We start from the raw sequence: 25415 nt of genomic DNA, 5'->3' as shown, positions 1-25415 counted from the left end.
TGAAACTAAAAGCGTCTTCACATTTGAGAGGAATGCAGGGAAGTGAAGAGAGTGAAACATTTACAGTAAAATCTCATTTTTTTTCTTCACATCTGTTTATAAATCGTATTAGATAGTTTGCTCAAAAAGCAATATGACTGTCTGTAGCTATAAAGTGCTTTAGAAATAAACTTTTGTGCACGCATTGCCTCTATCACGATCTATACCTGGGCTCTAGTAATAGGCTTTTCTTATTTTTGTCCTCGGGAACTGAAATGCAGTAACCAATAGAGCTGCTAATTGTCTTCTCCTCTGCCTTTTGTATTCACATTTTGCACTTACATTCAAGCCCTGCAACCTTACTTCTTCAGGTATATCTGGAAGAAAGAGTTCAGTGCTTTTTCTTTCCATTCTGTATACTTTATTTTTTTTAGTCATCCTTATGTGTCTAAACTATGTTCTCAGATTACACTAATTAGGAGTCAATAGTACCTTTTATTTAAGGCGCCAGTAAGAAGAGTGCATAATTTGAGCGGGTGGTTTCCAGTGTTCGTCACCGGCACTTCATTGCCAACACCAGCGCTTATTATCGACTGCCACATGATGGTGCAGTTTAGCTAATTTGAAGACAAGCAAAACACCTGTTGCTTATTAATTACATATACGATACAAATGACTGACTGCTGCCCAGACCATTCTTTTAGCTTTGGGGGCCTGGTATAGTCTGAATTGTCACACTTGTAGGAGTGTGATGCTTAGTAGTTGTGATGGTAGTGTCGCTAGCAACTCTGGCAGGGACAATGTGTGGTGCAAGCCACAATGTCCTCCTGACGAAGGCCCTGGCACTTTAAAAAAAATATATAAATTAAGTACTCAGTAAGAATCATATGCTCCTCTGATGAGCTTTAGAACTAAAACTGGGATCTGTGAGTGACTTAAGCATGCCTGCCTGCAGGGAAGCTCCCATACTGTTGGACTATAACTGTATATTTATTTTTTAGGTTAAAGGTTTCATGGAAGAGTATGGCTGCTATGTTTATGTAGCGGCATATTTTCTGATTCTTCTTTTCAGTTTTTGTAGCATATCCTATTAATATCATTTAAAAATAAATGTAACCATTGCACCACCTTGCCAAGACCAGATCTATTGGCATTTCTAAAGTTTATTGGAACTGGTGTGTGACCAGAACAACTGTTGCCAGCATCTGCTCTCTGACTCATGTGTCGGGCTATGACGACGCCTTTCTGAGTTACATGTTGTAATTTACACTCATATCATCACTGCGAAAAAAGTTGGGTTATCATTTTCAGTGGTTAATATTATGCTAATCAGCAGTTTGAATACCTGAATCCTCCCTCTTTGTGATCTCAGAAAATTGGCAAGTATAACAAAGCAGGGAGAAACACTCACCTAACACCTCCAATGATAAAGCCCGCCCTTGGTTGGAAAGCACAAGGCTGCCCACAGATGCGTCATAGGAGACCATGGGGTCACAGCACCAATGGCATATGTTTCAGCTCCTGCCACTAACCAACTCCCCTACTTAATCTCTTTTTCAAAGCTGCAAGAGATACTGACCCTCGCGTGCAGAGATCACTGCTTCCAGTCTACCTGCTTATTCTGACTCTATAACACAGAGGTTGACAATGACATTGACAAAACTTTACCTGCCTTGGGTGCACAGTTCAATCACCATGTTAATTCTGATTATGAACATTTTGTCATGTGACAAGCTCAGCAGCATCCCTTTACAATGCATATGATCAACTTTGTCATCCTGGAGAGAAGTCTGACAAGGAAGAGAGGCCACAAATAACACAATGATGCAAAGCATCCTTCTTCCAACATATATTATCGAGGTAGGCAATAATCAGCCATGAAGCCATTCTCACTTTGAAGAGGTAACACAAACTGTCTCACAACCGTACGCGAAGATGCAAAGAGCAGGCCGCTAACACAGATATCCCGATTGCCCATGAGGAAAGGACTGTCTGGCTCAGATTACTGCGAGAGATCAAAGAGACAGCCTTGTGAGACACACCAACCACATCCAACAGACTATGGCAACTAAGCCCACCACTGAGACGCATGGACCCTTTTCACAAAGATGTATTGAAACTTTCACTCAGTGGTTAATTGGAAAAATAATAAGTGCCGAGGCCCAGTATCGGCTGGTGGAGGGGCTCCCTCCCTCCCAAAAAAAAATAAAAAATAGAAAGGCGGGCCCCAGTGGTTGGGGCCCCTGGGGCAGAGATTAGCCCAGGGTGGCGGGACACGTGGCCCCCCTCACCCAAAGAATAAATATATTAATGCTGGGCCTCAGGGGATGGGATCTCTGGGGCCAAAATAGGGCAGGGGAGGGGTGGGCACATTGCCCCCTCCCCAAAACATTTTTTTTAGAAGGCTGGATCACAGAGAAAGGGGGCCCTGGGGCTAAAATAGGCTGGGGGAGGGGGGCCACATGGACCCCACAGCCAGCTTTGGCTGCTCATGGCCAAAGGCATGGGGTTGAGTGATTAGCGGGGGTTGACTGCAGGGGCTGGACGAAGGCCGAGCACGGCACAAGGTTGGTGGTTATATGGGGTTGGCTACAGGGCCTGACCTCCTGCGATTGGATTCATGTTAGTATAGAAAATTACATTGTGTTAACAAAACATAGAAATTCACTGAAAAATAAAAAGATTACAGGGACGATATAGTTAGGAAATAGAATTTAAAAAACATAGAAATTCACTTAAAAAACATAGGTTACAGGGATGTTATAGTTAGGCTCACATTTTAAATGTACAAAACTATGGAAATTCACCTGTTAGAGTTATCTCAAGTATTTATGACTTGTGCCCTAGGGTAATTTTAACTTTTTTCCTTGCCATGCCCTGCTAATTACTCCACAAATTACTGCACTCATGACAAATTTGGTAACATCATTGATAAGACCCAACAAAATGCCTCCTTAACCTGCTGGAAGAGGAACACTATGTTGAAAAGCAAGACTATTGTGAGCCTCAAACAGTCAACACAACTAGCAACACTCCTGCTTCAAGCTCACATTATACTACTTACCCTTCTACTAAACAAAACAACACTACCACTAACACACCCTATCTAAACTGCCAGCTCATAAATGCTCGATCACTCTCAAAAAACAAGCACCACATCTACGACCTGCTCACAGACACACAACCTGACTTACTATTCATTACGGAAACCTGGTTGGGAGATGACATGGCACCAGTATTGCACGAAGCCCTTCCTCCAGGCTATCAAACCATCACACAAAACCGTATAGGCAAGAGAGGAGGTGGACTAGCTATTATATTCAAACAGGCAATAAACCTCAGTAAAACAGACAACATCTCCATACAAGGTTGTGAAGCCCTCCTTACCAGATGCCACCCTACTCCAACTTCCACCTGTAACTTTCTCCTCCTTTACAGACCTCCACCTAACAACTCCACTTTCCCAGATGCCTTTCTTGACATAGTCTTAAACCTTATTACACTATACTCCAATCTATGCATTCTTGGGGATCTAAACATTTGGTTTGACAAACCCAATATGCCCCATCCAAAAGCTATCACCACTGGCCTACTCGCATTGAATCTACATCAGATTGTACACAATCCCACACACATCGCTGGTCACATCCTAGATGTCATTTTTGCTAAGCCTGAACTTGTTACTATTCATAGCATCACACCAACCACCTGGTCAGACCACCATCTGATAACTTTCCGACAGACAACTCCACAAATCAACACACCCCACAACCACCTACATACATACACCTATCGACCATGGAGAAAACTCAATTTGGATCACTTAGAAACACAACTAACAGCAAAGACAGATCTAGATACAATCAATTCTGTACCTAAACTTTATGAGTGGCTACAGGAAGCTTTTGATGTCCTAATACCACTCAGAAAAACTAAACATGACAAAAGAAAACCAACACCTTGGAGAAACACAGAACTTAAAAAGATTAAAAAACAAATCAGAAAGTTGCAGCGGACCTGGCTCAAAACAAACAACAGTCAAGACAAACTGCAGCTACACAAACTTAACAGGATATACAAATCATCAATCAAAAAAGCTAAAAAAAGATACTACTCAGACAGAATTCTAAATGCTCAATCTACAACCAAGGAATTTTACAAAATTCTCAATGAATTTCGAAAACCCACATGCATGGAAGGAAGTCATCCCACCACTCAAGATTTCACAAACAAATTGGCAACTCACTACACAACCAAGGCAGACACACTGGACTCCTATTTAAAACAGAAGAAAACCATCAGCACCAACCCCTTTACTAAAATACCCTTTAAGAATAAACCATCCCAACCTCTACAGTCCTTCAAACAAATATCCCAGGATGAATTTATGAATTTGGTCAAAGCAAGCAGACCTTCTGGTTGCCCTTCTGACCCTTGCCCACCACAGATCTTCAAGAACATCCTGCTATCTACTTCCGCTGCCACACCTGTAAGAAGAATCATCAACAACTCTTTAACTTCAGGAACTTTTCCTACAGACCTGAAAAAGGCATACATACGACCATTATTAAAGAAAACAAATCTAGACCCGCAAGACCCAAACAACTACAGACCTATCACAAATGGACCTTTCCTGGGCAAATTGATAGAAAGAGCAGCATTCGCCCAGATGTCACAATTCATTGAAGACAACTCTATACTTTCAGACTTCCAAACTGGATTCCGCCCAGGAAGAAGCACTGAATCGGCACTCATGGCAATCTGGGACGATCTTAAAAACACAGTTGACCGAAATGGAGTTGCTGCACTACTTCTCTTGGACCTCTCAGCTGCCTTTGATACGGTTGACCATGACACCCTAACTCAAAGACTGCACGAAGCCGGCATACAAGGGATTGCGCTCGACTGGATTACTTCCTATCTCCAAAAAAGAGCAAATATCATCCACTCACCCCCCTTCTCATCCGAACCCTACCTCACAAAAACAGGGGTCCCCCAAGGGTCAATCATCTCACCTTTGCTTTTTAACATCTACATGATATCTTTACCAGAACTGATCAATGATTTCCATCTCACATGCTACAACTATGCAGATGACACACAAATACTACTTCAATTAGAAGACCCCAAAAACATTGAAAACTCTCAAATCTTCAGTTGCCTCAGAGCCGTTGATCAGTGGATGACCTGGAGCCATCTCAAACTAAATACCTCCAAAACTGAAATACTCACATGTGGTGACTGGAAACACTATGACCCTCTGTGCGTCTGGCCTGACGATCTCGGACCACCTCCTCAATTATCCAAGGAAGTGAAAAACCTAGGAATCACCATGGATTCCAAACTAACTATAAATGCCCAAGTAGACAAATTAGCACGCACAAGCTTCATCACCTTAAAGACTTTACGACGCATTTTCCCTCACCTCGGATTTCCACACAAGGTGCAAGCTACTATCTCACTTGTATTATCCAAACTGGATTATGCCAATAGCCTCTACCATGGATCATCTCTATCTGTTATGAAAAAACTACAACGTATCCAGAATTCCGCAGCCAGGCTACTACTACATATAAAGCCGCAAGCCCACATCTCCCCTGCCTTGAGAGCACTACACTGGCTACCCGTTGCCAGAAGATGCACTTTCAAGCTGCTTTGTATCACCCACAAAGCTATACATGGAACAGGACCGCTTTTCATCAGAAAGAAAATGACCAAATACATCCAACAAAGAACCCTCCGCTCAAGACTGGCACCCCGCCTTAGAACACCACCATACAAGAAAAAGACTGTAGGTGGTACATCCTTCTCCGTCCAAGCAGCCAAACTATGGAATTCATTACCCCCAACTATAAGAGCCACAGATAACTTTCTTGTTTTCAGGAAACTACTCAAGAGTTGGCTCTTTCCTTCATAACCACCTTTTTCAAACAACTATGAACTGCATATGCCTATGGGGATAATTATTTTTTTCAGATTATATGTATATTTCTATTGATTTATAGTTTCTTTGGAAACTAAAGCAAGGCTGTGCGCCCAGAGATCCCATAGCAGAAAAAGATCTAGAATCCTTCCTGGAGGTGAACTGATGATGTACTGGAGCGTAATCTGTATCTGACTGTGACGCGCAGGTTCTATCTCCCTCTCCTGGAGACACAGAGTAGAAGGTTCTCCCTTTATAAAGCACCTGTAAGCTCCGCCCGCTGAGCCACGCCCGTCCACCCTTGAAGTAGGTAAAGGAATTCCCGCCTTTTACCAGGATGATGGACAGCTTTCCAAAACGACCCCAATGCGTTTACCGCCGTTTCCGGTGGTGCGTTGTTAATGCTCAGAAGCACGAGGACATCTCCACAAAGACGCACTAGTAACAATCACATTGCCAAAGGAACACAAGGTTGCTGGAGACGTTTTTCCCCGTGGCCCATCACGTACCCTTAGTGTACAATATAAACTGGGCGTATAAAACATGCTAGGTTACGCTTACTAACATACTCGTAGAAAATACTCTGGTTGGGTAGGCCACGATGCTCATTTTACAGAGGCTAAACCTCAAAGGAAGCACTTGCAATTATAATCGTAGCAGGTGCCGCAGTTGAAGCTCAGCTTCAGGAAAGGACAAGCCACCCTAACTCTTGGGCTTGGCAAAGATAAAGCACGGCTGTGCGCTCAGAGATCCCATAGCAGAAATGATCTAGAATCCTTCCTGGAGGTGAACTGATGATGTACTGGAGCGTAATCAGTATCTGACTGTGACGCGCGGGTTCTATCTTCCTCTCCTGGAGACACAGAGTAGAAGGTTCTCCCTTCATAAAGCACCTGTAATATCCGCCCGCTGAGCCACGCCCCGTCCACCCTCAAAGTAGGTAAAGGAATTCCCGCCTCTTACCAGGATGATGGACAGCTTTCCCAAAACGACCCCACTGCGTTTACCGCCGATTCCGGTGGTGCGTTGTAGATGCGCAGAAGCACGAGGACATCTCCACAAAGACGCACTAGTAACAATCACATTGCCAAAGGCACACAAGGTTGCTGGAGACGTTTACCCCGTGACCCATCACGTAACCTTAGTGTACAATATAAACGGGGCGTATAAAACATGCTAGGTAACGCTTACTGACATACTCGTAGAAAATACCCCGGTTGGGTAGGCGACGATGCGCATTTTTACAGAAACTAAACCTCAAAAGAAGCACCTCCAAATATAAACGTAGCAGGTGCCGCAGTTGAAGCTCAGCTTCTGGAAAGGACAAGCCACCGTAACTCTTGGGCTGGGCAAAGATGAAGGAAGGCTCTGCGCTCAGAGATCCCATAGCAGAAAAGATCTAGAATCCTTCCTGGAGGTGAACTGATGATGTACTGGAGCGTAATCAGTATCTGACTGTGACGCGCGGGTTCTATCTTCCTCTCCTGGAGGCACAGAGTAGAAGGTTCTCCCTTTATGAAGCACCTGTAAGCTCCGCCCGCTGAGCCACGCCCCGTCCACCATCGAAGTAGGTAAAGGAATTCCCGCCTTTTACCAGGATGATGGACAGCTTTCCAAAACGACCCCACTGCGTTTACCGCCGATTCCGGTGGTGCGTTGTTGATGCACAGAAGCACGAGGACATCTCCACAGAGACGCACTAGTAACAATAACATTGCCAAAGGCACACAAGGTTGCTGGAGACGTTTACCCCGTGGCCCATCAGGTACCCCTACTGTACAATATAAACGGGGCGTATAAAACATGCTAGGTAACGCTTACTGACATACTCGTAGAAAATACTCCGGTTGGTTCGGTCACGATGCTCATTTTACAGAAACTAAACCTCAACAGGAAGCACTTACCAATATAAACGTAGCAGGTGCCCCAGTTGAAGCTCAGCTTCTGGAAAGGACAAGCCACCCTAACTCTCGGGCTTGGCAAAGATAAAGCAAGGCTGTGCGCTCAGAGATCCCATAGCAGAAAAAGATCCAGAATCCTTCCTGGAGGTGAACTGATGATGTACTGGAGCGTAATCTGTATCTGACTGTGACGCGCGGTTTCTATCTTCCTCTCCTGGAGGCACAGAGTAGAAGGTTCTCCCTTTATGAAGCACCTGTAAGCTCTGCCCGCTGAGCCACGCCCCGTCCACCCTCGAAGTAGGTAAAGGAATTCCCGCCTTTTACCAGGATGATGGACAGCTTTCCAAAACGACCCCAATGCGTTTACCGCCGACTCCGGTGGTGCGTTGTTGATGCTCAGAAGCACGAGGACATCTCCACAAAGACGCACTAGTAACAATAACATTGCCAAAGGCACACAAGGTTGCTGGAGACGTTTTACCCCGTGGCCCATCAGGTACCCCTAGTGTACAATATAAACGGGGCGTATAAAACATGCTAGGTAACGCTTACTGACATACTCGTAGAAAATACTCCGGTTGGTTCGGTCACGATGCTCATTTTACAGAAACTAAACCTCAACAGGAAGCACTTACCAATATAAACGTAGCAGGTGCCCCAGTTGAAGCTCAGCTTCTGGAAAGGACAAGCCACCCTAACTCTCGGGCTTGGCAAGGATGAAGCACGGCTGTGCGCTCAGAGATCCCATAGCAGAGGAAGATCTGGAGTCCTTCCTGGAGGTGAACTGATGGTGTGCAGGAGCGTGGTCTGTGTCTGACTGTGACGCGCGGGTTCTATCTTCCTCTCCTGGAGACACAGAGTAGAAGGATCCCCCTTTATAAAGCACCTGTAAGCTCCGCCCGCTGAGCCACGCCCGTCCACACTCGAAGTAGGTAAAGGAATTCCTGCCTCTTACCAGGATGATGGACAGCTTTCCAAAACGACCCCACTGCGTTTACCGCCGATTCCGGTGGTGCGTTGTTGATGCGCAGAAGCACGAGGACATCTCCACAAAGACGCACTAGTAACAATAACATTGCCAAAGGCACACAAGGTTGCTGGAGACATTTACCCCGTGGCCCATCACGTACCCCTAGTGTACAATATAAACAGGGTGTATAAAACATGCTAGGTAACGCTTACTGACATACTCGTAGAAAATACTCTGGTTGGGTAGGCCACGATGCTCATTTTACAGAGGCTAAACCTCAAAGGAAGCACTTGCAATTATAATCGTAGCAGGTGCCGCAGTTGAAGCTCAGCTTCAGGAAAGGACAAGCCACCCTAACTCTTGGGCTTGGCAAAGATAAAGCACGGCTGTGCGCTCAGAGATCCCATAGCAGAAATGATCTAGAATCCTTCCTGGAGGTGAACTGATGATGTACTGGAGCGTAATCAGTATCTGACTGTGACGCGCGGGTTCTATCTTCCTCTCCTGGAGACACAGAGTAGAAGGTTCTCCCTTCATAAAGCACCTGTAATATCCGCCCGCTGAGCCACGCCCCGTCCACCCTCAAAGTAGGTAAAGGAATTCCCGCCTCTTACCAGGATGATGGACAGCTTTCCCAAAACGACCCCACTGCGTTTACCGCCGATTCCGGTGGTGCGTTGTAGATGCGCAGAAGCACGAGGACATCTCCACAAAGACGCACTAGTAACAATCACATTGCCAAAGGCACACAAGGTTGCTGGAGACGTTTACCCCGTGACCCATCACGTAACCTTAGTGTACAATATAAACGGGGCGTATAAAACATGCTAGGTAACGCTTACTGACATACTCGTAGAAAATACCCCGGTTGGGTAGGCGACGATGCGCATTTTTACAGAAACTAAACCTCAAAAGAAGCACCTCCAAATATAAACGTAGCAGGTGCCGCAGTTGAAGCTCAGCTTCTGGAAAGGACAAGCCACCGTAACTCTTGGGCTGGGCAAAGATGAAGGAAGGCTCTGCGCTCAGAGATCCCATAGCAGAAAAGATCTAGAATCCTTCCTGGAGGTGAACTGATGATGTACTGGAGCGTAATCAGTATCTGACTGTGACGCGCGGGTTCTATCTTCCTCTCCTGGAGGCACAGAGTAGAAGGTTCTCCCTTTATGAAGCACCTGTAAGCTCCGCCCGCTGAGCCACGCCCCGTCCACCATCGAAGTAGGTAAAGGAATTCCCGCCTTTTACCAGGATGATGGACAGCTTTCCAAAACGACCCCACTGCGTTTACCGCCGATTCCGGTGGTGCGTTGTTGATGCACAGAAGCACGAGGACATCTCCACAGAGACGCACTAGTAACAATAACATTGCCAAAGGCACACAAGGTTGCTGGAGACGTTTACCCCGTGGCCCATCAGGTACCCCTACTGTACAATATAAACGGGGCGTATAAAACATGCTAGGTAACGCTTACTGACATACTCGTAGAAAATACTCCGGTTGGTTCGGTCACGATGCTCATTTTACAGAAACTAAACCTCAACAGGAAGCACTTACCAATATAAACGTAGCAGGTGCCCCAGTTGAAGCTCAGCTTCTGGAAAGGACAAGCCACCCTAACTCTCGGGCTTGGCAAAGATAAAGCAAGGCTGTGCGCTCAGAGATCCCATAGCAGAAAAAGATCCAGAATCCTTCCTGGAGGTGAACTGATGATGTACTGGAGCGTAATCTGTATCTGACTGTGACGCGCGGTTTCTATCTTCCTCTCCTGGAGGCACAGAGTAGAAGGTTCTCCCTTTATGAAGCACCTGTAAGCTCTGCCCGCTGAGCCACGCCCCGTCCACCCTCGAAGTAGGTAAAGGAATTCCCGCCTTTTACCAGGATGATGGACAGCTTTCCAAAACGACCCCAATGCGTTTACCGCCGACTCCGGTGGTGCGTTGTTGATGCTCAGAAGCACGAGGACATCTCCACAAAGACGCACTAGTAACAATAACATTGCCAAAGGCACACAAGGTTGCTGGAGACGTTTTACCCCGTGGCCCATCAGGTACCCCTAGTGTACAATATAAACGGGGCGTATAAAACATGCTAGGTAACGCTTACTGACATACTCGTAGAAAATACTCCGGTTGGTTCGGTCACGATGCTCATTTTACAGAAACTAAACCTCAACAGGAAGCACTTACCAATATAAACGTAGCAGGTGCCCCAGTTGAAGCTCAGCTTCTGGAAAGGACAAGCCACCCTAACTCTCGGGCTTGGCAAGGATGAAGCACGGCTGTGCGCTCAGAGATCCCATAGCAGAGGAAGATCTGGAGTCCTTCCTGGAGGTGAACTGATGGTGTGCAGGAGCGTGGTCTGTGTCTGACTGTGACGCGCGGGTTCTATCTTCCTCTCCTGGAGACACAGAGTAGAAGGATCCCCCTTTATAAAGCACCTGTAAGCTCCGCCCGCTGAGCCACGCCCGTCCACACTCGAAGTAGGTAAAGGAATTCCTGCCTCTTACCAGGATGATGGACAGCTTTCCAAAACGACCCCACTGCGTTTACCGCCGATTCCGGTGGTGCGTTGTTGATGCGCAGAAGCACGAGGACATCTCCACAAAGACGCACTAGTAACAATAACATTGCCAAAGGCACACAAGGTTGCTGGAGACATTTACCCCGTGGCCCATCACGTACCCCTAGTGTACAATATAAACAGGGTGTATAAAACATGCTAGGTAACGCTTACTGACATACTCGTAGAAAATACTCCGGTTGTGTAGGCCACGATGCTCATTTTACAGAAACTAAACCTCAACAGGAAGCACTTACCAATATAAACGTAGCAGGTGCCGCAGTCGAAGCTCAGCCTCTGGAAAGGACAAGCCACCCTGGCTCTTGGGCTTGGCAAGGATGAAGCACGGCTGTGCGCTCAGAGATCCCATAGCAGAGGAAGATCTGGAGTCCTTCCTGGAGGTGAACTGATGGTGTGCTGGAGCGTGGTCTGTGTCTGACTGTGACGCGCGGGTTCTATCTTCCTCTCCTGGAGACACAGAGTAGAAGGTTCTCCCTTTATGAAGCACCTGTAAGCTCCGCCCGCTGAGCCACGCCCCGTCCACCCTCGAAGTAGGTAGGGGAATTCCCGCCTCTTGCCAGGATGATGGACAGCTTTCCAAAACGACCCCACTGCGTTTACCGCCGATTCCGGTGGTGTGTTGTTGATGCGCAGAAGCACGAGGACATCTCCACAAAGACGCACTAGTAACAATAACATTGCCAAAGGCACACAAGGTTGCTGGAGACGTTTACCCCGTGGCCCATCACGTACCCCTAGTGTACAATATAAACAGGGTATATAAAACATGCTAGGTAACGCTTACTGACATACTCGTAGAAAATACTCCAGTTGTGTAGGCCACGATGCTCATTTCACAGAAACTAAACCTCAAAGGAAGCACTTACCAATATAAACGTAGCAGGTGCCGCAGTCGAAGCTCAGCTTCTGGAAAGGACAAGCCACCCTAACTCTCGGGCTTGGCAAAGATAAAGCAAGGCTGTGCGCTCAGAGATCCCATAGCAGAAAAAGATCCAGAATCCTTCCTGGAGGTGAACTGATGATGTACTGGAGCGTAATCTGTATCTGACTGTGACGCGCGGGTTCTATCTTCCTCTCCTGGAGACACAGAGTAGAAGGTTCTCCCTTTATGAAGCACCTGTAAGCTCCGCCCGCTGAGCCACGCCCCGTCCACCCTCGAAGTAGGTAGGGGAATTCCCGCCTCTTGCCAGGATGATGGACAGCTTTCCAAGGCGACCCCACTGCGTTTGCCGCCGACTCGCGTGGTGCGTTGTTGATGCGCAGGGGCGCGAGGACATCTCCGCGGGGACGCACTAGTGGCAATGACATTGCCGGGGGCACACAAGGTTGCTGAAGACGTTTTGCCCCCGTGGCCCATCACGTACCCTAGTGTACAATGTGGACGCGGCAGATGCCGCGGTTGAAGCTCACCTTCTGGAAAGGACGGCCCACCCTGGCTCTTGGGCTTAGCAGGGATGGGGCGGGGCGGGGCTGTGCGCTCAGAGATCCCATGGCGGAGGGGATCTGGAATCCTTCCTGGAGGTGAGCTGATGATGTGCTGGAGCGTGGTCTGTGTCTGACTGGGACGCGCGGTTTCTGTCTTCCTCTGCTGGAGACACAGAGTGGAGGGTTTCTCCCTTTGTGGAGCACCTGTGGGCTCCGCCCGCTGGGCCACGCCCCGTCCACCCTCGAGGTAGGTGGGGGAGTTCCCGCCTTTTTACCAGGATGATGAATGGACGACTAAGTATTTTTTACCCATGATTCTAATTATGTATTGTATGTGCAGATGTGTGTGTATAGTCATGTGTGTGTGTGTATAAATATATATATATATATGTATATGTATGTGTATATGTTGTTTCTGTGCCTGGCATGTTTCTATGAATTTCTGCTCTCTTTTTATCACACTTATCTACTCATCGCTCTTATGTCATGTCTCTATCAAACTATCCTCCATTCTCACTCGGACTCATCCCAAATCCCTTCGACCACTTTCATCTCCTAAATATCTCTGCCTAAGCTCATCCCTCCACCCCCACATCTAACTCACCAAACCTCACTCTACCTCTGTGACCTCCCACACAACCCTACTAAATTCTCCTGCATTCATCTCACCCTGCTACTATGCTCTCCCTAACCCTTCCACATCCTCTTTCCCCTCCGCCCCCCTTTTATTCATCTCAAGCCTTTGGATTGAGTAAATGAAGGATAAACTCCCAATTAACACTTCTGGATTTCTTTCCTCCTCCACCCCTCCATTACTCCAGTCAATCTAACTAACAAAGTCTCATATCCGCAACTCAAATTAACTCATAATAATACTAAAACTGTACTCCTTATTAAATTATACTAATCCATCACTAATTCTTGTTGGGTACCGGAGTAGCGTGCTACTCATCGAAAAGCGCTTCGACGCCTCGTCAGGGGTAGTAAGCGCTATATAAATACGATTACAATTACAATTACAATTACAATATCAATGTAATATTTGCAGTAAAACTTTTGATGAAAAAACTGTGCATGACGTGGGCACATATTATAGTTACCTTAGGGCACGAGTTATAGTTACTTGAGATAACTGTAACATGTGAATTTCTATGGTTTTGTATGTTTAAAATGTAGCATAACTAGTCCCTGTAACCGTTGTTTTTTTATTTGAATTTCTCTTTTAAAAAAAAAAATTATATTTCCTAACTATAATGTCCATGTAACGTTTTTTTTTTTTCAGTGAATATATATATATATATATATATATACATTTATTTATTTATTTGAGAGGGCTGTGGAAATCTGGAACTCCTTGTCCCCATGAAATCAGACAAATCCCATCAACTGCCTCATTTGAAAAAAGAAGTCAAATGCTTCTTTTGAATACATTTCTGCCCTCCAACACGTGCTGTGCTCTTCTCTACCAATACTGATGGGATGCAATGGCTACTTCCATGGTTTCTACTCTCCTGCTTTGACCTTTTTCTGCTACCAGTTGACCTTCTACCTTCTGCTGCACCATGCAATGTTAACCAATATGTTAGCTGTATAACCTACCTGTTGCCTCTTACTTGACACGTGTAAAGTACTCTGATACCCTTTAGGGTCACCCCCCCCCCCAACTCTAGGTCAATGCCAGTATCAGAAATCAACCTCCATATGCCGAGGGCCGGTTGAAAAGTTCAGTTCTCGCCGTATTCTCCCTTGGTAAATGTTTCCCGTGAGCTTCCTGGAAACTTTCCCTCGTCTCCCGGCTGCTTCCTGACAAGGAGACATTTTTACAGCTACCGGGACAGTGTTTAGGCGACACTTGTAGTCGGGACATACATACGTGACACTCTTTTTCGGTGTAAAAGGTCATTTATTTTAGAACAGGGTTTAAACACAACATTACTTAAACTTTTAACTGTATATCTTCTTTTAAAAGCAGATCTTAACTTTTACAATTCCTTTGCCTTCATTCTCTCCTCAAATATCTCCCTTCAATTTTCCTACCGTATATGCTCCCCTATTCCTCCCATGCCTTCCCTGCTTGTAGCCTACCCCTCCCCGCTCTGATCCTTCACCTCCTTGTTTTTCGCCCCTGGAAGGGTGGACAAGCCTGCATCTGGCTCTCCACCCTCCCCCATCTCCTGTTACCTCTCTCAACTCACCTGTCCTAAATGACTGTTAACCGCCCCTACCTGCCTACCTTCCTGCCTAAATATCCTCTCCTCCCCCTGCCTTCCTACGCTGGGTGGGTGGGTGGTCGCTGAAAAACACCCTCCCTCTCTAATGTCGGCGCGGAGACAGAGGCCGACCCCACCCTCCACCCCCCTTATAAACCCTTAACCCAAACCCCACCCCAACTTACCTTCCACCAATGAGGCGCCTTCCGCGCCACTTCCTCCGTCCCGAATACACCCGCGGAGAGACTAGACTACGTCTCTCTCTCCGCGGGCCCCTTCATTGCTAAACTGCTGCCCCTGCATTAGGTTTCCTCTGTATTTGGAATAAATGCAGGGAGGAGGAGTCTGCGGGGTGTAAACAGCAGTCCAGCTGCATCTTTGTAATGACACAACATACTGAGTACCGTAGAAAACCAGCTAGTTTATGATGAATGAGTAACCTTTGCAGTCTGGAAAAGTCACATCTTTACGGCAGACAGTGTGTGTAAAACACCTTGAATTTCCTGTTTACCGCTATGTCAATGCCCCTAACGCGAGATTCAGAGCAAGAATGTGTTGGCTCTGTCAGTTGTAGGCAGTGTGCGCTGGCACAGTACTGCTGCCCGCTGTGCCTTGCAGGCTGATCAAAACCCGAGAGCCTTAGAAATGTGCGAGCATTTCTCGCAGCATCGCATCGAAGGCATTTGATATTGTTATATGAAGCACTCTCTAGCACTGCTTAATCTGAGGCGGTGGGGCCCACTGGTACATATATATCCACATCAGACATTTACCGAAAACAAGAAAGGGAAACACAGGCAAAGGGGTGGAGAAGGGGGAAGAGAAAGACGGAAAGCTTGTCACAAAGGGCAGGAACCTGTAAGCGTGAGGTATGGGGACAGCCAGCCTCTGATACTCGATTAAAGAGACATGAGGGGATTCCACACTATGCAGCCTTGGTATTTGGCGCGCCGACACTTTATAGCACAGCCGCGGGCTTTTGAGAGCAGGTTTGTGCACCGGCACTCATTTCTTTATTTTTTTTAACTGGCTCTGTTGCCTGCTCGAATGTGGTTCCCCTTTGGTTAGTTTGCATGCCGTCCAACCCACACAGCTTCTGTATTTGCGTACTCAATTTGTGCATACTCCGACAGGGGCGTGGTTATCTATAGATCAGATCATCAGGTGCAGTGGCACCGGAGCGGAGAAGTGTGAGGGACCTCCTGCTACACGCAAGCTATGGCTGCCAAGCTCTTACCAAACACGGAGCAGGGGAGGTACTTTCCTTGAATGCAACATCTCCCTCTCTCTCCTTACATCCACGAATGATATTATACTTATTGGTAGTTGTAAAATGTCTCTTCCAGCAGGTTACAGTAGATACAGCGCTATGAAGCCTCTCTCTCTGGATCCTCATCTGCCTTCTGGCTAGGTTCCAGATACACAAATACCACACGCATTCGTATCTTCTCCACGTTCCTACATGTGATCTCCATTCCCAGAGGTCATTTTCTGCCCATCCTTGTCCCTTCTCAAGTCCACCCCAATTCCATCATCTCTTCACCTATTGTCCTAACTTCTTCTCTCCCTCCTCTTCCTCAGCTCTACCCAACTCACCAACCACCTGTTCATGAGTACCCCCATTCCGGACCCTTCCCCACTGAACCTTCTCATTCATGTCCTTATTCTCCTACACCCAGTGCTTGAAATAGAAAAAATAGAAGTGCAGGCGCTCTGTACCAGAGTACCTGTGTGTTTCAGAGAAGTGCTGGTACTCTCCAATGAAAAGTATTACGTATTTCTTGAGAAGTGCCGGTACTCTCCCTCTCAAAATAAAAAAAGTGCCTGTACTCTGTACTGGACAGTACCGGCCCATTTAAAGGACTGCCTACACCTAGCCTACCCCTACACATGCCCTTCTGGCCCTCTCTACTTCTATCAATCGTCTCGTCAAACTTCTCCTCTCGCCGCCGCCGCACACCGGACCCCAATGTTTACATTGTAAAGATGAGTGCTAGTGCCCAAAGCTCTAGCTGTGGCCCAGGAGCGTAGTTTTGTTTGGGGTGAGGGGGGCATTATTACACCCCCCCTAATAAATACAATTTCTGATAAATAGTTAGGTACAAGTGGTTTCAGTTGGGTATGGTGAGAGGTCTGGCAGATTTCACCATCGAGTTTTAGGTACACAGACAAAAACGCACCCACACTCTCCTTCTCTGTTTTGAAAGTCTTAAAAAATGTTGGTTATTTTTACAAACCCTTGTGTTTTCTCTAACTTAGTAACCCTAGCAAACTGCATTTCTCTCCCTATCCACTGCCTCTTAGGCCTCTCACATGCACTCTCCTTGTTGTGCAATGTAGTTTAACATGCAATGCCACCGTTATTGGTGCATAAACTGAAGCTCAACCACCCCCCAATCTCACTGGCCAAGCTACGCCCCTGCTGCTGCTACCAGTGCATTTAAATGCCACCTCAAAGGATTCCAAGGATGTACAGTCTTCAATCCACCTTGATCCGCTTTAATGTACTAGCAGACCCCTCACTTCTATCTCACTATTGCAGGTTGTTGTGTTCTCCCTTTGTGACTTTTTCTCTTTCTCCTCTTCCTTCTTTCCCCTTTGTGTGTTTTTCCCTCTCTTTCTCTCTGGAAATGTCTGATCAAGAAAAACAAATACTCATTCCCAAAAATGAACGCAGATGGCCCCCAACAGTAACCACTGTCTCAAATTAAGCACTGATGACCCCCATCTCTTCCATCTTTGCATTAAAAAATCTGTTCAGGTATTCCCCACCTGCCACCCCTTGCCTTTCATCTCCGCACATGCTCCATCCGGTGAACCAAAACAGAAAAGACAAAAATCTCCCCCCACCTCTTCACATCTTTCATCCACCTTGTCTTCTCTATGCCCCCACCCTTGTCACCTGGCCTCTTGGCACCCTGCCTGCCAATTCACCAGTTCTTTTTCATTTCCTTCTTCCTCTTTATGTCCTCTAGCTTCAACCCACCAACTTACTTCCTTTTCTTTCCTCGCCTTCTGCACCAACCCCATTAAGTCACTATTCCATCTCCTGGAAATTCAAAATAACCATACAATTTCTATCTATGCATTACCCTGTTCCCCATCCCCCCTACCAGAAGCCACTCCACCCTCTGCATCTATTTATGGTTTGGTTTGTATTACATTAAGACAAGCTCAATGATTTAAACGCGTGAATGCCTACGACCCGATCTTGGTTCCAGTATGGTCCATCGCTTCATCACTGAAAAATAGCTAGGGATTGATGCAGCACCCATGTATCTCAAGGGCATTGCATCTGGCTACCAAATGGTAATAAGGCACATTTCTATTAAACAGAAAAATATTAGCAAAGGAGTTGCAGCCCTCTTAATGAACTCTTTACCTATCTTCTTTCAAGCTCTGTCAGCTGTAGAATGTGAATTTTTCTCATTTGCTGCTCATCCTCTCCAACATGCTCCTCTTCATTTCTACTGATCTACAAAACCTTGCAACAACCCTGCGTTCTAAGACAATGTCTACATTTTTGACCAACTCAACATTTGGTTTGATGAATCACAGAGGCCTCAAAACACATCCCTCATTTAAAATCTAGGTCTATAGTTCCATACAGTACAAACACTCTCAGCAGAATGTTGTTACTCCATGACACATCACTATGGTAGGAAATTAGCATTTAAAGGGACCTCACAAATCTGCTTCAACCACAGGCTTTTACTACTGCTACACCACTAACAGTAATCAACAAGGCACACTTTAGATCAAGGAGGAAACTTAACATCACTGCTCTTCAATATCAGCTAGTGGATGCATTACTGATCAACTCCATACTAAACATTAATCAATTCTACCTCTTGATCTCAATCACCTTTGAAAAACTGAACCCTTTCAAGGCCTTCTCACACACATGGCAGTGACAGAAAACTGTCTTATTCCACTCACAACGACTGAAGGCTGAAAGCAGAATCCTTAATATAGCTGAAATAAAAGGAACAGCTCAAGTGAAAGTATTCGACTCCAAATTTACTCAAGAATATGGAAACTTGCCAGCATGAAAGCATCTCCAAGTCAGTATGCATATTAGAGTAACTATGGTACTTTTTAGGGAATTCAATAATTCTAAAATACACAGCCTAAGGAGTCATCAACTTGCAAGACAGCTGCAATTCAAAAACAGTATGCTACATCTTCAAAGGCATTAACCTAGTAAATTCCCCTTGAAGCTTGGGGTGGGCTGAGTACACCTGCAACAAAGCCGGTACGGGCAGGTGGCCGGGGCCCCTAGGCAGATTGGGGCCACTGCAGGTCAGGCAGATGAAGGGTTTTTGCCCTTAGGCGAGGCAGAGGGGCAGGGCCACGTGGGTGGGGGCCTGGCTGGGGGGGATGGGGAATCTTCAGGCAGGTCAGAGGGGGCTGAGGAGGTAATGGTTTCAGGAGGGCCCGCGAGTTGGGATTGGAGTGATGGTGAGGAAGGGAAGCCCTGGTGGGTAGAGGAGGATGGGATTACTTTGCAGGTGCTCCCCCCCGGGGCACCTACGCCCGGGCGGAATGCAAGGAGAGTTTGGTGGATGGAGGGGATGGCAGGGGCGAAGGAGAGAAGGGAGTGGAGGATTTTGAGGAGGTAGGGGGTGAGAGGTCAGGAGTTTGGGAGAGTTTTGAAGGTCCTGGGAGCGCTTTGCATGTAGGATTTACTGGCAGTCCGGGCTTTTCGTGGCAGGATGATAAGCGGCTGCGTCGGGACCTGGGTGGGACAGGGGCGGCCCGAGGACCCCAGGAGGAAGTGATGGTGGGGCCCAGCCGGAGGATGACCAGAGAGGTAGCGTCAGAAGGGACCGCGACTAAGGTGGTTACCACAGTGAAGCGTGACGGAGTGGGTTTTGTGCCCCCCGTTGCGTCTTTCCTGTGGGAGCGACAACCTGGTAAGGCCTTTCCAGGATCTGCGCAGGGTTCGGTGGATGCATCTCAGGTGCAGGCAAGGGTTTTTGGGGGCACCCTGGCTGAGGACGATGAGGGGTTTGACGTCATGGAGGAATTGGACTATGATGAGGACAGTTTGGAGGAAGGAGAACTGAGGGAGGAGGAAGAGTTTGAATGGTGGAGCACCTGGGGGGGGGAGTCTAACGCTGTTGTTCAGTCATTTCAGACCCCAGAGCAGGATGGCAGACAGCAAGTTCCACTACGGAGGAGGACACTGGAGCAGCCTCCCGTGTTGAAGGCAGGTAAGAAGCGCAGTGCAATGCGCACTGGGGCTGTCTCAGTGATGGTGGAGGCGAAGATAGGAGATACCCAAGACAGGCTACATAAAGGGGTCTACGTCGCGGATGTCGGGTCGGGCCTGATCAAGGGGAGGGGGGCACAGCAGACAAAGGGTCGCAGCCGGTTAAGGGGGCATCTTCGGCGGCTGGGGAGACGAAGGAAGAGAAGGCGGCGGAACAGGAGACGGACAAGCCCAATGCCGGGACAGACAAGGCCAAAAATTTGCCGTACATGGGGACAGCGAAACTACTGGGGGCCCACTTAATGTTGGCCACTAAGGAAAAGATTTGGAAAGAGGAGTACGTGGAGATGCTCAAATTATTGCATCGGGAAATCAGGGCGAAAGAGGGTTAGAAGGAGGAGGAGAACGATCTTGCTAAGCGTCTGAAGCACCTTCACTATAGAAAATTGGAAGGCTGCATTTTTAATCTATGCCAGTGTATATTGTGAGCGCTTCCCTGAAAGGGCTGTGGCGCTCTTTAAATATATGGACGTCATTAGGAAGGCTTATCTGAACTAAGGCGGTTACGCCTGGGTACAGTATGATGAGGAATTTCGGGCAAGAATGGCTGCCGATGAGGAGGTTAAATGGGGCGAGATTGACGCGGATCTTTGGCAGCATACTATGGGGCCCGCAAAATTCGGCAAGACTGTATTTACAGCCAGTGGTTTGCCCATACCCTACCAGCCCTTTCGAGATCGCCCCACTCAGGGTGGGGCGGGTACCACTGCAAAGGGAGGGTCGGGCACCAGGAGCGGTCACGCAAAGACAGGGGCGTGTTGGAACTACAACAAGGCTCTGTGCACCCGGGAATATTGTAAATTTCAACACGAATGTTCTCGATGCGCGGGACGACACGCGATTTTGCATTGTAATGCCACCACAACACAAGGGGTTGCAGGGGGGCAACTCAGGGAATCAGCAGTCAGGGTGCTATCGGGGCAGACAAGGGCCTTTGGGAAAAATCTTGTACGCCGGTTAGATTAGACAGATTGGGCCCGTGGTTGAGCGCTTATGGAGACAGACAGGCTGCTAGACTTTTGTTCCAGGGTTTCGCGGAGGGTTTCTCGTTAGGATACAAAGGGCCACGGGTGCGCCGGTGGGCGGATAATTTACGATCGGTGGCGGGAAAGGAGGACATTGTGCAGGAAAAGCTGCAAAAAGAAATAGCAGAGGGTCACATGGCAGGGCCTTTCAGGGACTGGCTACTGGAGCATCTCATGGTGTCCCCTATTGGGGTTGTTCCTAAGAAGAAGCTGGGACAGTTCAGACTCATACATCATTTGTCGTGGCCAGAAGGGTCCTCTGTTAACTATTTCATACCGGAGGAAAGGACCAAGGTGTCCTATGCGTCGGTTGACGTGGCCATTGAATTGGTGCAGATTTTCGGACCAGGGGCCTTGATGGCCAAGACTGATATTAAGTCTGCTTTTAGACTGTTGCCAGTGCACCCCAGTGATTTTGAATTGTTGGGTGTTCAGTTTGGAGGCCACTGGTATGTGGACAGGGTGCTCCCTATGGGCTGTTCCATATCATGTGGTTTGTTTGAGTGTTTCAGTACGTTTCTACAGTGGATCTTTTCCACAGCAACAGGGCATACTGCTGTGACGCATTATTTGGATGATTTCTTTTTTTTGGGGCCGCCACCGTCAGACCAATGTGCGGTCATCCTGCGGCAATTTCAGGCTCTTATGGGGGACCTGGGTGTGCCCCTGGCCCCTGAGAAAACGGTTGGGCCCTGTGTGGCTCTGACCTTTTTGGGCATTGAATTGGATACTCACATGATGGTGGCGAGGTTGCCACAAGAGAAGAGGTCATGGTGAGGACGCTTGCGGAGAGCTTGAGGAGACGTAAGGTGACAGTGAGGGATATTCAGGTGCTGCTCATCTCAACTTTGCGTGTCAGGTAGTGCGAGCAGGACGGACTTTTTGTAGAAGACTGGGAATGGCCCTAGCGGGCAAGCAGCTACCGCACCATCATGTGCGGCTTCGTGCAGGGGTGAAGGAGGACTTGAGGATGTGGGGTGATTTTCTGGAACAGTTTAACGGTATTCCATTAAGAACATGGCAGGTCGTGGACTGGGACGTGCACATTTTTTCAGATGCGGCTGGCGGGTCAGGGTTTGGTGTTTACTGGGACGGTAAGTATTGTGCCAAATCGTGGACGGCGGCGTGGACCCAGGGTGGACGGAGCATTGCTTTCCTAGAATTGTTCCCACTCATCGTTGCGGTTTGCGTCTGGGGGCATCTACTGGAGCATTGGAAGGTACTGTTCCGTGTGGACAATTTAGCAGTTGTGCACGTAGTCAATAGACAGTCTGCAAGGGAGGTGCAGGTGCTGCGGTTGCTACGAGTTTTTGTGCTTCACTGCCTACGTCGCAATATTTATTTTACTGCTAGACATGTGCAGGGAGTGAACAATGACATTGCGGATGCTTTGTCTCGTTCACAGTGGGAGAGATTCCATGGGCTGGTTGCGGGCGAAGACTTGTGCAGGACACGGATGCCGGCGGCATTGTGGTCCGCAGGAGAGACAGAATGCTACGATTGCTGTTGAACTCGTTGGCGCCATCTACCCAGCAGGCGTACGTGCGGACTTGGAGGGAATTCACGTGGTCCGGAGCCTGTCGTAGGGGCGACGAGCGTGATAGCGTGGACGATGTGGTACGTTTTATCATGGAGTTGGTGGAGAGATGACAGTCCAAGGTTACCATCTCCGGGAAATTGGCAGGCATTGCATTTATGGGCAAACTGTTATGGGGTTATCCCCCATCAGCGGGTGAGTTGGGGCAGCGTATTCTGGACGGTTGGGCAAAAGAGGACGGGAGACAAGGGTCGAAAAGACAGCCGCTGACACTGGACTTATTGAAGAGGGTGACGCATGTTCTCGGGAGCATTTGCTATAATGGGTTCGAATGCCTACTGTTTCGTACTTTGATGACCTGGATGTTTTTTGGAGATTTCAGAGTGTCGGAGCTCCTGGGGACACAGGAACACAGGGAGGTGACTTGGGACGATGTAGCTTTTGAGCGTGGATACTTGGTTGTGAGAATCGGGAGCTCCAAAACAGACCAACAAGGTTTTGGAGCACGGGTCGTTTTGGCGGATTACCTGGACTTGGAGGTGTGTCCCATTTGGTGGGCTCGCGAGTTGAGAAAGACGGCTTGCGAGAGAGGACAAGGGTTTTTTAGGCATCAATCAAGGGAGCAGGTGTCACCCCATCAGTTATTGGGTGTTTCGCGGTCAGGCTTGCGGCGCATTGGTCAGAACGAATTGCAGTTTGGCACTCATTCATTCCGGATCGGGATGGCGACAGAAGCAGGGTGTAGGGGATGGGTGGACAGTCGCATAATGGTTTTGGGTAGATGAAAGTCGGACACGTATAGGCGCCATGTGAGGAAAGGTGGTCCAGGTTTGGCTGTTTAGTAGAGTGACATGATTTATTTCCTTTTATCACAGGTTCTGTGCCGGGCCCTGAGGGGCAGTTTCTGCATATATGGGTCGTTGGACACTCCTTTGTGAAGTGGGCGCAACGTCAAGAGTACAGCAATAGGGGACAATTTAGGTTTGGACCGGGACAGATACAGGGTGAGGTGGTCAGGGAAAGGGGGGATGAAGTGGAGAGAGTTGTTGACATTGAAGGACTTGAAGGGCCAGGGGTTTTGTCCGGACATGTTACTCCTGCATTTAGGGGAGAATGACTTGGTACAGAGGACTGGGCTAGACGTTATTAAGGACATGAAGGGAAACCTAATGGAGATTAAGAGATTGTGGCATGGGTGTCATCTGGTCTGGACGGCGTTTGTACCCTGCAGATTTTGGAGAGGGGCACGGAAACCAGGGGCCATAGAGAAAGCACGGAGGAAAATCAACAAGGAGATGAAAGTTTTTTGTCTAAGCCAGGGTATCACATATTTGGAACACGGTGACCTGAAGTTTGAGGATAAGGAGTTTTTTAGGGACGACGGGGTGCACTTGTCCTTTATGGGCATGGAGCTATACCTGCTGCAGTTGAAGGAAACTTTGAAAGCTCTCTTCCGGGAGGTTTAAGGTTGAGGAGCAGAGACGTGGGGAGGAGGGCAGGAAAAGGCAAGGGTGCGCCTTTTTCTGGTGGTGGGGATTGATCCACTTTACAAGAATATGACAACAGGGAAGGACAGCAGTGCCAACAACATAGTTGGAGGTGGAAAAGGGAGTGGACGACAACAGGACAATTAGGACAGATAGTTGGACTTTAGGAGACTAGTAACGTTGACGTTTGGAATATGACAAGAAGAGTTACAGTCGAAAGGTTAATAGGACATGCAGTTCAAAAGTAGGGGAGTGGGGTGGGTGGGGTACGGGTGGGGGAGGGAGGAAGTAGGAAAATTAATGTATAGTGTGGCTTTAGTTTTGTGAGGCAGAAGGCCTAGGGTTATAAGTAAATGTGAGTGCACCTGTTTCCAATAAAGCGGCCTTTTACACACAACAAAGTCCTGTGAGGTGTCCTTCTTCCCCAAGGAGGTCCCGGGGAGGACCGCCGAAGAATGAGGTCTCCCCCCCGGGAAGTTTGGGGAAGTGGTATAGCCCACAGGCGCCGTTGGGCGCTTTTTGGGCTATGGCAGCAAGTATTTAATTCGGCCATTTCATGTCTCGGCACCATTTTGTCAGTGCAACACGGTGGCTGGTAGCAGGGCATTTTTGTCCCTCCCTCCCTGGGCTCCTGGTAGATTGGGGGAGGTGTTTGCGAGGGGATAGGCTTAGGAGGCCCCCTTTTTGTTGGAAAGGGGTGCACGGGGGCAGGTTCATTGTTATCTGTCGCGGAGGAACAGGTGCAAGCGGGGATTGGGCCAGTTCGCAGGAATATGACAACAGGGAAGGACGGCAGTGCCGACAACATATTTTCAGGTGGAAAAGGGAGTGGATCACAACAGGACAATTAGGACAGATAGTTGGACTTTAGGAGACTAGTAACGTTGATGTTTGGATTATGACAAGAAGAGTTACAGTCGAAAGGTTAATAGGACATGCGGTTCAAAAGTAGGGGAGGGGGTTGGGTGGGGTAGGGGTGGGGGGAGAGAGGAAGTAGGAAAATTAATGTATAGTGAGGCTTTAGTTTTGTGAGGCGGAAGGCCTAGGGTTATAAGTAAATGTGAGTGCACCTGTTTCCAATAAAGCAGCCTTTTACACACAA

Source organism: Pleurodeles waltl, chromosome 11 (genome assembly GCF_031143425.1).
Source record: "Pleurodeles waltl isolate 20211129_DDA chromosome 11, aPleWal1.hap1.20221129, whole genome shotgun sequence".
NCBI lineage: Eukaryota > Metazoa > Chordata > Amphibia > Caudata > Salamandridae > Pleurodeles > Pleurodeles waltl.
The sequence above is the reverse complement of the archived record's forward strand: the minus strand, read 5'-3'. Positions refer to the sequence as shown.